The 15774-nt window shown below is 46.0% G+C and overlaps 3 non-coding genes across 3 annotated transcripts; all 3 read right to left on the bottom strand.

The window, feature by feature from the left end:
- Positions 1-8661: 8661 nt before the first annotated feature.
- TRNAS-AGA (transfer RNA serine (anticodon AGA)) lies at positions 8662-8742 on the bottom strand. Its single transcript has one exon. It is a non-coding gene; the product is annotated as a tRNA-Ser (tRNA).
- Positions 8743-11211: 2469 nt separating this feature from the next.
- Positions 11212-11293, bottom strand: TRNAS-AGA (transfer RNA serine (anticodon AGA)). The gene has a single exon. It is a non-coding gene; the product is annotated as a tRNA-Ser (tRNA).
- A 4190-nt stretch (positions 11294-15483) lies between these two features.
- On the bottom strand, positions 15484-15565 carry TRNAS-AGA (transfer RNA serine (anticodon AGA)). Its single transcript has one exon. It is a non-coding gene; the product is annotated as a tRNA-Ser (tRNA).
- Between the last annotated feature and the right edge of the window lie 209 nt (positions 15566-15774).

Here is a 15774-nt window from a genome sequence, read left to right as displayed (position 1 = left end):
TAGAGCAAGGCAGCCTAGAGAGAGTGGATTAGGATCCACTGGTGGCAGCACTATCCCTAAGGATAAAGACAGGTCCTATGACAATAGAAACCTGAGTAAGATTTTGCCCCCCTACAAAGTTGGGGATGATATCCACAAGTGGATGGCTGCACTTGAGAGAGCTTGCAAAGTACAGCAGGTCCCTCAGGAGCAGTGGGCAGCAATCTTGTGGCTCTCCTTTGAAGGTAGAGGCCGAGACAGACTCCTCACAGTTAGTAATGGGGATTCTAGAAACTACCTAGTCCTGAAGAGTGCTCTGATTGATGGGTTAGGCTTAACCACTGAACAGTACAGGTTAATGTTCAGAGATACCCAGAAGACACAGACTCAGGACTGGTCTGAATTTGTTGAATGTGCCACTAAAGCTTTGGAGGGCTGGTTGCTGGGAAGTAAGGTTACAGACTATGAAGGATTGTACAATTTGCTTATGAGAGAACAGATTTTAAATAACTGTCAGAACCAGCAGTTGCATCAACATTTGGTTGACTCAGATCTAACCTCTCCCCAAGAATTGGGAAAGAGGGCAGACAAATGGGTTAGAACCAGAGTTAAGAAAAAGAACCAGAACCAGAACCAGGGTGTTGACCAAAAGAAAACAGACCAGAAGGGTGGGGAGCAGAAAGCTAAAGACCAGAAGTCTTCAACAGGGCCCCAAACTAATACTGAGGGAGGGTCCCAAACTTCCAAGGAGAAGAAGAAAGAACGTCAAAGAAAACCCTGGTGTAGCTTTTGCAAAAACACCACTCACTGGACAAGTGATTGTAAAAAGGGTGGAGCCCCCAACACTGCAGCCCCTAAGGCACCTGCACCCACTATTACAGTTGGCGGTGTTGGTCTATAGACTAAGGGGGTAGTGGGTATCACCTTGGGAACTGATGGAGATTCTGGCCTAGTCAGAACTCCTACACAGGCTGTTCTGATTTGTGATGGGGAAATTGATTTTTCCCCTACTGTCAGTCCCAATAATTTGGGCAAGTACAGACAGACACCTCTGATTAATGAAAAAGTGGCTCAAGCATACAGGGACACATGTGCCAGTGTCACTATGGTGACGCCTAGCTTTGTGGACCCTGGACAGTACATACCAGGTGATAATTACCCGGTGACCAATGCAAGCAATGTCACTACTACACATAGTGTGGCAATTGTTAACTTTTCCTGGGGAGGGGTAACTGGCCTAAAAAGAGTTGTGGTTAGTGCTGATCTCCCAGTAGAATGTTTGATGGGCAATGACCTGGAGAGCTCTCTATGGTCAGAAGTTGAGTACAGGACTCATGCAGAGATGTTAGGGATATCATCACATGTCCTGGCTGTGACCAGGTCACAGGCCAAAAAGTGCCTCTCTGAACCTCAGGTCTTGGATCCTGGAACAATGGGCCAAGTACCTCCCAAGACAAGGAACAGGAGGGTAAAGGCTGTGCCTTCCCAAATGCCTACAAGTGAGGATCAGCCTTCACAGGAAGATGATTCTGAGACCCCTGAAGGAACTGTCCCTATAGAGCTTGAACCTGATCAGGTTGAGTTTCTGGGGACAGGGGGACCTTCTAGGGAAGACTTTGGGCAGGCTCAGTTATCCTGTCCTTCTCTTGAACCCCTCAGACAGCAGGCTGCTGCTGAGGCTGCTGGGAATGCTCAAGGTACCCATAAAGTTTATTGGGATGATGGGCTCCTTTATTCAGAGGGTCGAGACCCCAAGCCTGGTACAACCAGGAGGTTGGTCATACCTCTGCAATTTAGGGGCTTCCTTCTTACCTTGGCACACGATATTCCCTTAGCAGGACACCTAGGCCAGAACAAAACATGGGACAGACTTGTCTGTCACTTTCACTGGCCTCACATGTCAGAAGATTCAAAGGAGTTTTGTCGCTCCTGTGTAACCTGCCAAGCAAGTGGCAAAGCAGGTGGTACCACAAAGGCCCCCCTGATACCACTACCTGTGGTGGGGGTGCCCTTTGAAAGGGTAGGGATTGACATTGTTGGACCAATGGATCCCCCTACAGCATCTGGGCACAGTTTCATACTGGTGGTGGTGGAAATTGCCACCAGGTACCCAGAAGCAATTCCACTTAGGACCACAACAGCTCCTGTTGTGGCCAGGGCCTTACTTGGAGTTTTCTCCAGAGTGGGGTTTCCTAAGGAGGTAGTATCTGATAGAGGTGCAAACTTCATGTCAGGATACTTGACAGCTATGTGGAAGGAATGTGGTGTCAACTACAAGTTCACCACTCCCTATCATCCACAGTGCAATGGGCTTGTTGAAAGATTTAACAAGACCCTAAAGGGCATGATCAAAGGATTACCTGAAAAGCTCAGGCGAAGATGGGATATCCTTCTGCCCTGCCTTCTGTTTGCTTACAGAGAGGTCCCACAAAAGGGGGTTGGCTTCAGCCCCTTTTAATTGTTTTTTGGGCACCCTGTAAGAGGACCCCTATGTCTGGTGAGGGAAGGATGGGAGTTACCTCTCAAAAAGCCCAAGCAGGACGTAGTGGACTATGTACTTGGTCTCCGCTCCAGGATGGCTGAGTATATGGAGAAGGCATCCAAAAACCTTGAGGCTAGCCAGGAATTACAGAAAGCCTGGCATGACCAAAAGGCTGTCTTGACTGAGTACCAGCCTGGGCAGAAAGTATGGGTGTTGGAGCCAGTGGCCCCAGCAGCACTCCAAGACAAATGGTCTGGACCCCATACAATCATTGAGAAGAAGGGAGAGGTTACCTACTTGGTGGACCTAGGAACTCCCAGGAGCCCCCACAGGGTGCTCCATGTTAACAGGCTGAAAGCATATGTTGACAGGAGAGACATGGGCTTGCTCATGGCTACAGATGAGGGGCAGGAGGAAGAGAGTGACCCTCTCCCAGACCTGCTGACTCAGAATCCTGAGGATGGCTCAGTTGATGGTGTGGCCTTAGATGGCAGCCTCACTGAACATCAGCAACATGACTGTAGACAGGTTTTGCAGTCATATCGACATATGTTCTCCCTGACACCCAGTCAGACTAACTGGTGTACCCATGTGGTGGACACTGGTGATAGTCTTCCTGTAAAGAACACAATTTACAGGCAGCCTGACCATGTCAGAGACTGTATCAAGGCTGAGGTGCAAAAGATGCTGGAATTAGGTGTCATTGAGCCTTCAGAGAGCCCCTGGGCTAGCCAAGTGGTTCTGGTCCCCAAAACTCACACCAAAGATGGAAAGAGAGAGATGAGATTTTGTGTGGATTACAGAGGACTCAATGCTGTCACCAGGACAGATGCACACCCTATTCCAAGGGCAGATGATCTCATAGAGAAATTGGCTTCTGCCAAGTATTTGAGCACATTTGACTTGACAGCTGGCTACTGGCAAATCAGGTTAGCTGAGGAGTCTAAAGCCAAGACAGCATTTTCTACCCCCAGTGGACATTATCAGTTTGTGATAATGCCCTTTGGTTTGAAAAATGCACCTGCCACCTTCCAAAGGTTGGTGAATCAAGTCCTTACTGGGATGGATGACTTCTGTGCAGCATATCTGGACGATATTGCTGTCTTTAGCTCCACCTGGGAGGATCACCTGGTCCACCTAAAGGAAGTGCTAGAGGCTCTGCAAAAGGCAGGCCTCACTATCAAGGCAACCAAGTGCCAGATAGGGCAGAGTAAGGTTGTGTACTTGGGCCACCTTGTGGGTGGAGGCCAAGTTCAACCACTGGAGAGTAAGATTCAGACCATAATGGACTGGACTCCTCCAACTACCCAGACTCAGGTCAGAGCTTTCCTGGGCCTGACTGGGTACTACAGGAAGTTTGTTAAGAGCTATGGGTCCATTGTGACTCCTCTTAATGATCTGACATCTAAGAAGATGCCCAAAAAGGTTCAGTGGACAGTAAGCTGTCAAAAGGCATTTGATGACCTGAAGAAGGCCATGTGCTCTGCACCTATCCTGAAGAGTCCTGACTACTCAAGATAGTTTATTGTCCAAACAGATGCTTCTGAGTTGGGAGTGGGAGCTGTGCTTTCACAACTTAATGTAGATGGTCAAGACCAGCCCATTGCTTTCATTAGCAGAAGGCTGACCCCCAGAGAGAAACGTTGGTCAGCCATTGAGAGGGAGGCCTTTGCTGTGGTGTGGGCCCTGAAGAAGTTGAGACCATACTTGTTTGGCACTCACTTCAAGATTCAGACCGACCATAAGCCCCTCTTATGGCTTAATCAGATGAAGGGTGAAAACCCCAAACTGCTAAGGTGGTCCATTTCCCTACAGGGGATGGACTTTACAGTGGAGCACCGCCCAGGGACTGACCATGGTAATGCAGATGGTCTCTCCAGGTACTTCCACTTAGAACATGAAGACACAACTGGTCAAGGTTAGTCTAATGTCCCTGCGTTTGGGGGGGGGGGTTGTGTAGGAGAGTAGGGTCTGCTATCCTATGGTCACCCCAAATTTTTGCTTTTTGCTTCACTGGTTTATGACTTAATGTGCCTGTGGGCCTGCTAATCAGACCCACAGCCTGCTGTTCTCTCTCTAAATTGTAACCCATGCACTTTAGGTGCATAACGAAATTGGAACTGGTTCACCTTATTGGCCCCTGTAACAGTGTACCCAGGTACCCAGGGTATAGGTGCTTCCAAGGCCTACCAGGGGCTGCAGCACGTATTGCGCCACCCCTGGCCTGGCCTCCATATTTGACACAACTGGCTGAATCACTCAGCTGGGGTAAGTCGGTGTAACCACCCCTTACTTAGGTGTAGTATGCCTATACCTAACCTAAAATGGACACATATGTTCCTATCAGCCACTCCTATGGAAGGCCTCATCAATCCTGGAGGCAGAGTGCTTGGAAATATGTGAGATGGTGCTCTGGCATGAGCTGAGCCTGTCTGAAGCTTTCGGAACCATGTCCTTTAGCTGTTTCATGATACTGCCATACCATATACTCTTAAATGCATTATAATCCTCGCGGTTAAATGCTATCTTGGGTTTGGCTTTATCGAAACATGTCGAGTAAGGTGTCATACGAATTGGAATACTACCCCCTCGCCAGTTCTGGCGACGGGGGTAGCATTCCACCCTTCTAGAGGGACACGGCATGTACCTAACCTGAACCCCGGTTAAAGTTAAACAGAGCCTCAGTATCGCAAAATGGATGCTGCCACCACAGACACAAGTCTGACTTCCTGTTGCTGGGAGTCCTTCCAGCGAGGGCAGCTTGGACAAAGGGTTTCCTGCCTTGGGAGGTGCTAGCACCACCCCAGACAGTATTTTGTGTATTGGGTAGGACAGGGCTGAATAGAATCAGACATGCCTGGGGCACACAAGGTGTCCCCGTGCATAGGCCAGTTCAAACCGGTGCTGGGGCTTTCCTGCCCCAGTCCTGGCGCGAAACTGGACAAAGGAAAGGGGGTGTAACCACCCCCCTTCCTGGTCCCACCCAGAGGAGGGACCTAGTAGGTGATCCGGCCCCCCAGATTCGAATAAGAGTGGGAGCTGTGTCCTGAGACTGCAGATCATCCTGAATCAACTTGAAATACAGAAGAAGACTGGACTTCGACATTCTGCTGCTCAGAAGACGGAAGAGAATCTCCCTTGTGGCCAAGGAGTGACCACCCTGTGAATACAGGCACCAACCAGCAACTTGACTTCTGCTTTGCCGCCGCCTCCCACCGGAGTCCGAGCCCAGAGCCTGACAAGACCCAGACTCCCAGACTTCCCACAGCCCGATTCACAGTCCCTGCAAAGAAGGGACCCGTGGACGCACTGAGAGACGTGGGACCGGACTTCTTGGAAGACCCCTGAAAAGCTGACTGCGCAGCATCAGAGGTACCCTCGATGTTGTGCTTTGGGGACTGAGAACCCCTACCACCGAGCAGCCCTTGCACCAAATATCAGCCCCCCAGCTTCTCCACGATCTGCGTGGGGCCCTTTTGCACCGTGCCACTCGACGTGCCATCCCGGCCACTTGCCACGTGGCTAGCGGCCATCTTGACGACAAAACCTTCAACTTTTACTGCGAGTCTGGTTTCTCCGGACTTGCCCTTGCTCCTGTAAAAGGGAGCACCCGCTCTGACCTTGCTGGTCCGAGTGACAAGCCTTTTTTGATTCCTGCGTGGCTTGCATTAGCCAAGGCCTGTTTGCTCCAATCAAGTTGCCAACACCGCCAACAGCGAGAAGCTTGCGTGGGATAGCTCGAGACCGACTCCTGGACGTCCTCGATCCCTCGTGTCCACGTGGCTGCAGAGAGAAGCTATACCTCAATGTCTGTTTGCACCCGACATCGCCTGGTTCCAGCCTGGTTCCACGGTAGTCATTGGCTAGTGACTTTGAACATTGTCCCCTCTGCTTTCAGGTCTTCACGACTTCCGATCCACCCTTGGATCCACCGGAACTCTTCACATCGAGCCGCCTGCAGCATCTTCAGCTCCAAGCACCATCGACCAGCGTGACGAAACCCGACACTACTTCGACCCTATGCACCCGCGTCCTGTGGGTGAGGTAACTCAGCAACGCCGGTGTTCCCACACTGGTACACACCTCTAGGGTCTGTGTCTAAAGTTTCATTCCTCTAGGTCACTCGGCAGGTTCCTCTGTAACTAACTTTGTACTTTTTTACGCACCATAGACTTTACATTGGTGAATGCGTGCACTTTAAACATTGCACCCGAGTCCCGTGGGCCTTTCCCGACTTAGTCATTGCTAGTCCTGATCAGCTCCAGTGATTCCAAAGGCCCTAGGCCTACTTCCTCTTCGATTGGAATCTCTTATACCACTTTCTTAGTATATGGTTTAGGTGGCCCCTAGGGCTCATCCATATTGTGCAACTTTTGTGTATTTTAAACTGTCTTGTGTTTAACGCTTGTGCTTCTGTGCTCATAAAGAGACCAGGGGAGATTTGTAGTTAATAAATCTATATATATTTTCAATATATATCTGTGTGGTGTCCTTTCATTTGGTATTCGAGGGATTGTGTATGGTAAAACAGCTTGCTTCACATGCCTTTACAGAGTTTAGCCTAAGACTGCTTAGTCCATGCTACCCCTAGGATAGCTTATCTATAAGGTTGACTTGACAACCTGCACCATAAGGGTTGCTTGGCATGGTACAAGGTGATCACTAGAACTAGTGAGCATCACATACCAGGCCAACTTCTCACACTTATAATCATGTGTGTTTAAATAATGTATTCGTTAGATCGTTTAAATATTTTAAAGGATCTGTTTTTAATAGACATTTTACAAAAACGACTGGTACATTTGGTAATTCTGTAAAAGAATAACACAACTGCCGTGACATTGCCAAGACGAGGAATCGAACCGAGGTTGCTGCAGCCACAACGCAGAGTACTAATCACTATACGATCACAGCGAGCTACTTGGGCTCAATAACATACCGTGACATGGAGAATTTATAATTCTGAACACTCAGGGAACTCCTGTGATAGGCTGAATGTGTTCATTGCTTCCTCATTCCTTATACAAAAGCTTTGTCTCCTCAGTGGTTGATAGGCTGAAACCGTTTCCTGGCCGCCTGCTTGTGAACTGCCAGAAGTCAAAGATCACACATACACTTGTGGGCCTGTGATGGGACACCAATGCAGAGAAACACACCTGGCGCAGATCTTCTATTCTGTCTATTAGACCTGCATCTCCCCTGTACCTCCTGAAGCCATCTGTATGTGAAGCAAGAAAGAGTTAAGGAGCGGTCCATCTACACTTTTATAGGGAGGATGCTGGAGTGAGCTCCTCCCAGCTAATCACACAAACAGCAGTAAAGCAAGATGACTACACAGTTAGGGGGGACTGCATGGTTAGGTTTTTGAGGAATTATTGAAACTGACCTCTGTGACCCATGATCAGAGCTGTGGATAATGACTGCGTGCCTAATTATGATGAAGCAAGCACCAGGGCTCGTAGGGGCCCAACAACACGCTTTTCTTAGCTCATTGAATTAAAGTATAAACCTCTGCCATGTATGAGTGGTAAAGGTTTGTTAAATTGGTTGCTTTTCCAATTCACGTCTGACAACAAGATGAAGGAACATTGGAGCATCAGAAGCTTTGGAAAGTAGCCACCAACCTCAGAGAAAGAGAGAAAGAGGGAAAAGGCAGTATGAGGTGTGGAGAAAACAGCAGCAGGTACAAGGATCTCAAATGAGATTAATGGCGCCTAAATAGAGCACAAAAAGGAACAGTTACAAATCTAAGAAAAGGGAAAGAAAGACTGGGAAAAATACACGGAAAGAGCCTGTAGATAAAATTCTCTTTCTGGGACAGCAGGCTAAGAGAAATTACACAGGGAGCAGTTAAGCTTGTAACACGGGGAGAATAGAAAAGAAAATGCAGTTTTATGAAGTGTGTTTGCCTAATCCAGCAAGCACTTTTGTTTTATTTTTCTATTTGCTTCTTTTATTGGTAAAGTAAGTTTCAAGTGCATGAATGGTATGACTGAGAGAGCCAGGGTATAATAATTTGAAGTGTTTGCACCAGCGCTAATGTAGGACGAGAGTTATAGCAAAGATATGAAAGGGGTAGCGATAATAAATATGTGAAAGGGCAATAGTGACACCAAAATAAGCCACCTATTTATAAAACTGACATGGAAGAAATTCTAAAGGTTAACTTCTGAAATTGTAGCCGATGTTAAAAAGTTTCTAGTTGTTGGCAGTATTCAAACCTGCGCGGGAGACCCCAATGGATTTCTAGTCCATCGCCTTAACCACTCGGCCACAACAACTGACCGTAAGTTTTGTGCAAATAATCTGTATGAAAGTTTTCAAGGTGTCCCACAGCAAATTCCTGAAATTCTGCAATGCACTTTTTAAAAATAATGTTTTTTTCAGCAGGCACATTCTCTCCTAAAAACAAAAATAAGGCTACATCTTATAATCATGTGTGTTTAAATAATTTGTCGTTAGATCGTTTAAATATTTTAAAGGATCTGTTTTTAATAGACATTTTACAAAAACAACTGGTACATTTGGTAATTCTGTAAAAGAAAAACCCAACTGCCGTGACATTGCCAACCACAATGTCGTGACTCGGATTCGAACCGAGGTTGCTGCAGCCACAACGCAGAGTACTAACCACTATACGATCACGGCGAGCTACTTGGGCTCAATAGCATACAGTGACATGGAGAATTTATAATTCGGAACACTCAGGGAACTCCTGTGATAGGTTGAATGTGTTCATTGCTTCCTCATTCCTTATACAAAGGCTTTGTCTCCTCAGTGGTTGTAGGGCTGAAACCGTTTCCTGGCCGCCTGCTTGTGAACTGCCAGAAGTCAAAGATCACACATATTTATTTATTTAAACATTTATAAAGCGCTACGAAGGCCCATGGGCATCTCGGCGCTAGTATCTGCTAAATTCAGCCCTACAGGAGGATGTAATTATTGGTCAAATAACCACGTTTTGAGTTGCTTTCGAAAGGACCATGGGGAGGGGCTGTTCTTTATGAGTAGTGACAAAGAGTTCCAGAGCTTGGGTGCTGAAACGAGGAATCTTCTGTCACCCCATGAGACCAGTTTGGTACGGGGTACTTCCAGCTGGAGGCGATCAGAGGACCGCAGGGACCTGGTGGGCCGGTAGGGAACAAGTTGTTGAGTGAGAAAGGCTGGTCCCTGGTTGTGCAACGCCTTATAGACAATGCACAGAGCCTTAAACTTAGTTCTGTTCCTGATGGAAAGCCAGTGCAATTCTCTGATGGTGCCTGAGACTGATTGAAATTTGGGGATATCACCCAGCAGTCTGGCAGCAGCATTTTGAATGGTTTGCAGCTTATTGAGGACTCTCTCTTGGGAGTTCAAGAATAGAGCATTGCAGTAGTCCAGGGTGGATAAGACCAAGGACGTGATCAGGGTTTTACCAGCTGAAGCAGGAAGGAAAGGGAGGATTTTTTTAATGATTCGTAGTTTGTAGAACGCGGAGGAGGCAATCTGATTTGCGTGGGGGAGAAAGTGAGACGGTCATCAAACATGACACCTAGGTTCCTCACTTTGCTGACGGGAGTGGGAGGTGAACCCATGGACTGTGGCCACCAGCGGGAGGACCAATCTGGGGTTAAGTTTCCAAAGATGACCACCTCGGACGTATCCGAGTTCAATTTAAGGCATACACTTGTGGGCCTGTAATGGGACACCAATGCAGAGAAACAAACCTGGCGCATATCTTCTATTCTGTCTATTAGACCTGCATCTCCCCTGTACCTCCTCAAGCCATCTGTATGTGAAGCAAGAAAAAGTTAAGGAGCGGTCCATCTACACTTTTATAGGGAGGATGCTGCCGTGAGCTCCTCCCAGCTAATCACACAAACAGCAGTAAAGCAAGATAACTACACAGTTAGGGGGGACTGCATGGTTAGATTTTTGAGGAATTATTGAAACTGACCTCAGTGACCCATGATCAGAGCTGTGGCTAATGACTGCGTGCCTAATTATGATGAAGCAAGCACCATGGCTCGTAGGGGCCCCACAACACGCTTTTCTTAGCTCATTGAATTAAAGTATAAACCTCTGCCATGTATGAGTGGTAAAGGCTTGTTAATTTGGTTGCTTTTCCAATTCATGTCTGACAACAAGATGAAGGAACATTGGGGCATCAGAAGCTTTGGAAAGTAGCCACCAACCTCAGAGAAAGAGTGAAAGAGGGAAAAGGCAGTATGAGGTGTGGAGAAAACAGCAGCCGGTACAAGGAGCTCAAATGAGATTAATGGCGCCTAAATAGAGCACATAAAGGAACAGTTACAAATCTAAGAAAAGGGAAAGAAAGACTAGGAAAAAAAAACGGAAAGAGCCTGTAGATAAATTTCTCTTCCTGGGACAGCAGGCTAAGAGAAATTACACAGGGAGCAGTTAAGCTTGTAACACGGGGAGAATAGGAAAGAAAATGCAGTTTTATGAAGTGTGTTTGCCTAATCCAGCAAGCACTTTTGTTTTATTTTTCTATTTGCTTCTTTTATTGGTAAAGTAAGTTTCAAGTGCATGAATGGTATGACTGAGAGAGCCAGGGTATAATAATTTGAAGTGTTTGCACCAGCGCTAATGTAGGACGAGAGTTATAGCAAAGATATGAAAGGGGTAGCGATAATAAATATGTGAAAGGGCAATAGTGACACCAAAATAAGCCACCTATTTATAAAACTGACATGGAAGAAATTCTAAATGTTAACTTCTGAAATTGTAGCCGATGTTAAAAATGTTCTTGTTGTTGGCAGGCTTCGAACCTGCGCGGGGAGACCCCTATGGATTTCTAGTCCATCGCCTTAACCACTTGGCCACAACAACTGACTGTAAGTTTTGTGCAAATAATCTGTATGAAAGTTTTCAAGGTGTCCCACAGCAAATTCCTTGCATTCTGCAATGCACTTTTTAAAAATAATGTTTTTTCAGCAGGCACATTCTCTCCTAAAAACAAAAATTGCATGAGTATATCTCTAGTTTGGAAAAGGATAGGCTTTCATGCATACTCTCATGTGGCACTCAGGTTTTTGGGACCCTATTGCACTCTGTTTTCGTGCTGCTTTTAGTCTATGGCCCATATTACAGAAGTCTACCATCTTTGAGTATTTGAGGCTCCTTTGTAAGTGCTTTATCTTTTTTACTTGAAGAGCTATATAATAAAGGGGTCAGGGAAAGATTGCATTTATGGAACATAAAAGAAGGCACACTTGTCTCACCAAATGCCGTAGAGAAACCTGATGTTTTACTCATGTTATCCTTAGTTTGTTTTTGTTAGACCTTGCATTCTTAAGGTGGCCTCAACCCTACCTTATTGCTTTTCACCTACTCATTTTGCTGTATCTTTTTGTTGGCCTTAGGACTCTGATCACTTCATCGCTACTAATCAGTGCTGAAGTGCACGTGCTTCTTCCCTAATCATGTGTGTAATTGGAGTATACCTGACTGACAGATTTAATTGACTTGAAAGCCCCTTGTAAAGTGGTATACCATATACCCAGGGACTGATTGTGCCGCCCAAAGAGGTAGCATTTCAAACCTGTCTCAAGCCTGCTACTGCAGTGCCTGTGCTGCAGTGTACTGCCACTTCGACTTGCCATTTAAAACTACTTGCCAAGCCTTAAACTCCAATTTTATTACATATAATTAACCCCTAAGGTAGGCCCTAGGTAGTCCTAGGGGCATCATGCTATGTAAGTAAAAGGTAAGACATGTACTGTGGTAGTTTGCATGTCCTGGTAGTACCAAACAGTCTATTACATTTTTCACTACAGTGAGGTCTACCCCTCTCATAGGTTATTTATTTATTTATTTTATTTTCGTAATTTTTATAGCGCAACAAATACCCTGGGGTGTCTCGGCGCTGTGGAGCTACTGGGGTCAGTGATCCTATTACTGGTTAAATAACCACGTTTTTAGGAGCCTGCGGAAGCTCATCAGGTTAGGGGCAGATTTGATGGACTGTGGCAAAAGATTCCAGAGCTTTGGGGTGGCCACCAAGAAACGTCTATCTCCCCAGGTGGCGGTTCTTGTACGTGGCACAGTGAGAAGGTTGGTATTGGCCGATCTTAATTGCCGTCTAGGAATATATGGCTGAAAGGCTTCCGTCAGGAACCTGGGTCCTATGTTGTGTACTGCCTTATATGCAATACAGAGTGCCTTGAATTTGATGCGGCTCTCAACTCTCAGCCAGTGGAGTTGACGAATGCCAAGAGTGGTAGAATTGCGGCGAGGAATGCTCAGGAGAATCCTGGCTGCCGCATTCTGAATGGATTGCAGCTTTGTTATGACTCGCTTCTGGGTGTGGAGAAGGAGAGCGTTTCCGTAATCCATTTTGGAGAAGACTAAGGTAGAAACCAAAGTCTTCCCAGCTGAAGGAGGGAGATAAGGCAGCAGCTTCTTTATCTTTTTCAGGATAAAGAATGAAGACGACACAACCTTGTTTGTATGCAGGTCGAAGACCATCTTGCTGTCAAAAATGACTCCCAGGTTTCTGGCTTTTTCCACTGGGACAGGTGGGTGGCCGAGCTTTTCCGGCCACCAGTTAGTCGACCATTCTGGAGAGAGTTTTCCAAAGGTCATAACCTCGGTCTTGCCCGAGTTGAGTCTAAGACAGTTAGAGGCCATCCAGGTACTGACCTCAAGCATAGCTTTCTGAAAGTTGGCTGCCACTGTGCAGCCGTCCTTGTGAATGCCCAGGACCAGCTGGGTATCATCTGCATAAGATGTTAACCGTATTCCATATTCCTTTATTACCCTCGCTAAGTCCGCTACATAGATGTTAAATAACATGGGACTTAGCGAGGAACCTTGTGGGACTCCACAAGGAAGTGCAGAGATGGGTGAATAGAAATCTCCCAGCCTTACAGTCTGGGTACGGTCTGCCAGGAAAGATGAAATGAGATCCTTGGCCGGACCGTTTATGCCCAGAGCTGTGACACGGTCGACTAAGGTGGCATGGTCGACCGTGTCAAAGGCCGCTGACAAATCCAAAAGGATGAGGACAGCCGCCCCCCCCTGATCCATGATTGCCCTGATCTCGTCAGAGGCCTTAATCAGGGCGGTCTCTGTCCCATGCCCTTTCCTGAAGCCAAACTGCGTTTCGTCGAGAAGTTGGTGGGTCTCAACGAACTCTGAAAGCTGTCTTTGGGTATTCCCTTATACTTTTTGGGGGGTAATTCCATATCAGAGAGGAGCCGCTTTATTTATTTATTGATAAATCCTATTTACTGGTGAGGTTGGATTTAACTTTACTATTTTATAAATGCCATTTTTAGAGAGTGAGCATTTCTCTGCACTTACTGCTCTATTTGCCTGAAACCCTGTCTCCAATTGACGTCTGGATTGGGCTGCGAGACAGCTACATTTGTGCATTCCCTCTAGACAGCCACAACACAGGTCACTCAACTGCAACTGCATTCTGAATGGCATTGGGGAGAGCTCCATTCCCCCCACCGCAAATAGGTTCAAGAACGATAATTTATGTCAGTAGGTACAATATAGCTACATCTTATAATCATGTGTGTTTAAATAATTTGTCGTTAGATCGTTTAAATATTTTAAAGGATCTGTTTTTAATAGACATTTTACAAAAACAACTGGTACATTTGGTAATTCTATACAAGAAAAACCCAACTGCCGTGACATTGCCAACCACAATGCCGTTACTCGGATTCGAGCCGAGGTTGCTGCGGCCACAACGCAGAGTACTAACCACTATACGATCACAGCAAGCTACTTGGGCTCAATAACATACAGTGACATGGAGAATTTATAATTCGGAACACTCAGGGAACTCCTGTGATAGGCTGAATGTGTTCATTGCTTCCTCATTCCTTATACAAAGGCTTTGTCTCCTCAGTGGTTGATAGGCTGAAACCGTTTCCTGGCCGCCTGCTTGTGAACTGCCAGGAGTCAAAGATCACACATACACTTGTGGGCCTGTGATGGGACACCAATGCAGAGAAACACACCTGGCGCAGATCTTCTATTCTGTCTAGTAGACCTGCATCTCCCCTGTACCTCCTCAAGCCATCTGTATGTGAAGCAAGAAAGAGTTAAGGAGCGGTCCATCTACACTTTTATAGGGAGGATGCTGCCGTGAGCTCCTCCCAGCTAATCACACAAACAGCAGTAAAGCAAGATAACTACACAGTTAGGGGGGACTGCATGGTTAGGTTTTTGAGGAATTATTGAAACTGACCTCAGTGACTCATGATCAGAGCTGTGGCTAATGACTGCGTGCCTAATTATGATGAAGCAAGCACCATGGCTCGTAGGGGCCCCACAACACGCTTTTCTTAGGTCATTGAATTAAAGTATAAACCTCTGCCATGTATGAGTGGTAAAGGCTTGTTAATTTGGTTGCTTTTCCAATTCACGTCTGACAACAAGATGAAGGAACATTGGGGCATCAGAAGCTTTGGAAAGTAGCCACCAACCTCAGAGAAAAAGAGAAAGAGGGAAAAGGCAGTATGAGGTGTGGAGAAAACAGCAGCAGGTTCAAGGAGCTCAAATGAGATTAATGGCGCCTAAATAGAGCACGTAAAGGAACAGTTACAAATCTAAGAAAAGGGAAAGAAAGACTAGGAAAAAAACACGGAAAGAGCCTGTAGATAAAATTCTCTTCCTGGGACAGCAGGCTAAGAGAAATTACACAGGGAGCAGTTAAGCTTGTAACACGGGGAGAATAGAAAAGAAAATGCAGTTTTATGAAGTGTGTTTGCCTAATCCAGCAAGCACTTTTGTTTTATTTTTCTATTTGCTTCTTTTACTGGTAAAGTAAGTTTCAAGTGCATGAATGGTATGACTGAGAGAGCCAGGGTATAATAATTAGAAGTGTTTGCACCAGCGCTAATGTAGGATGAGAGTTATAGCAAAGATATGAAAGGGGTAGCGATAATAAATATGTGAAAGGGCAATAGTGACACCAAAATAAGCCACCTATTTATAAAACTGACATGGAAGAAATTCTAAAGGTTAACTTCTGAAATTGTAGCCGATGTTAAAAAGTTTCTCGTTGTTGGCAGGATTCGAACCTGCGCGGGGGGACCCCAATGGATTTCTAGTCCATCTCCTTAACCACTCGGACACAACAACTGACTGTAAGTTTTGTGCAAATAATCTGTATGAAAGTTTTCAAGGTGTCCCACAGCAAATTCCTAATATTCTGCAATGCACTTTTTAAAAATAATGTTTTTTTCAGCAGGCACGTTCTCTCCTAAAAACAAAAATAAGGCTACATCTTATAATCATGTGTGTTTAAATAATTTGTCGTTAGATCGTTTAAATATTTTAAAGGATCTGTT

The sequence above is a fragment of the Lissotriton helveticus genome, chromosome 12 (genome assembly GCF_964261635.1).
Source record: "Lissotriton helveticus chromosome 12, aLisHel1.1, whole genome shotgun sequence".
Lineage (NCBI taxonomy): Eukaryota > Metazoa > Chordata > Amphibia > Caudata > Salamandridae > Lissotriton > Lissotriton helveticus.
Note: the sequence above shows the minus strand (reverse complement) of the source record. Positions and strands in the feature narration are given on the sequence as shown.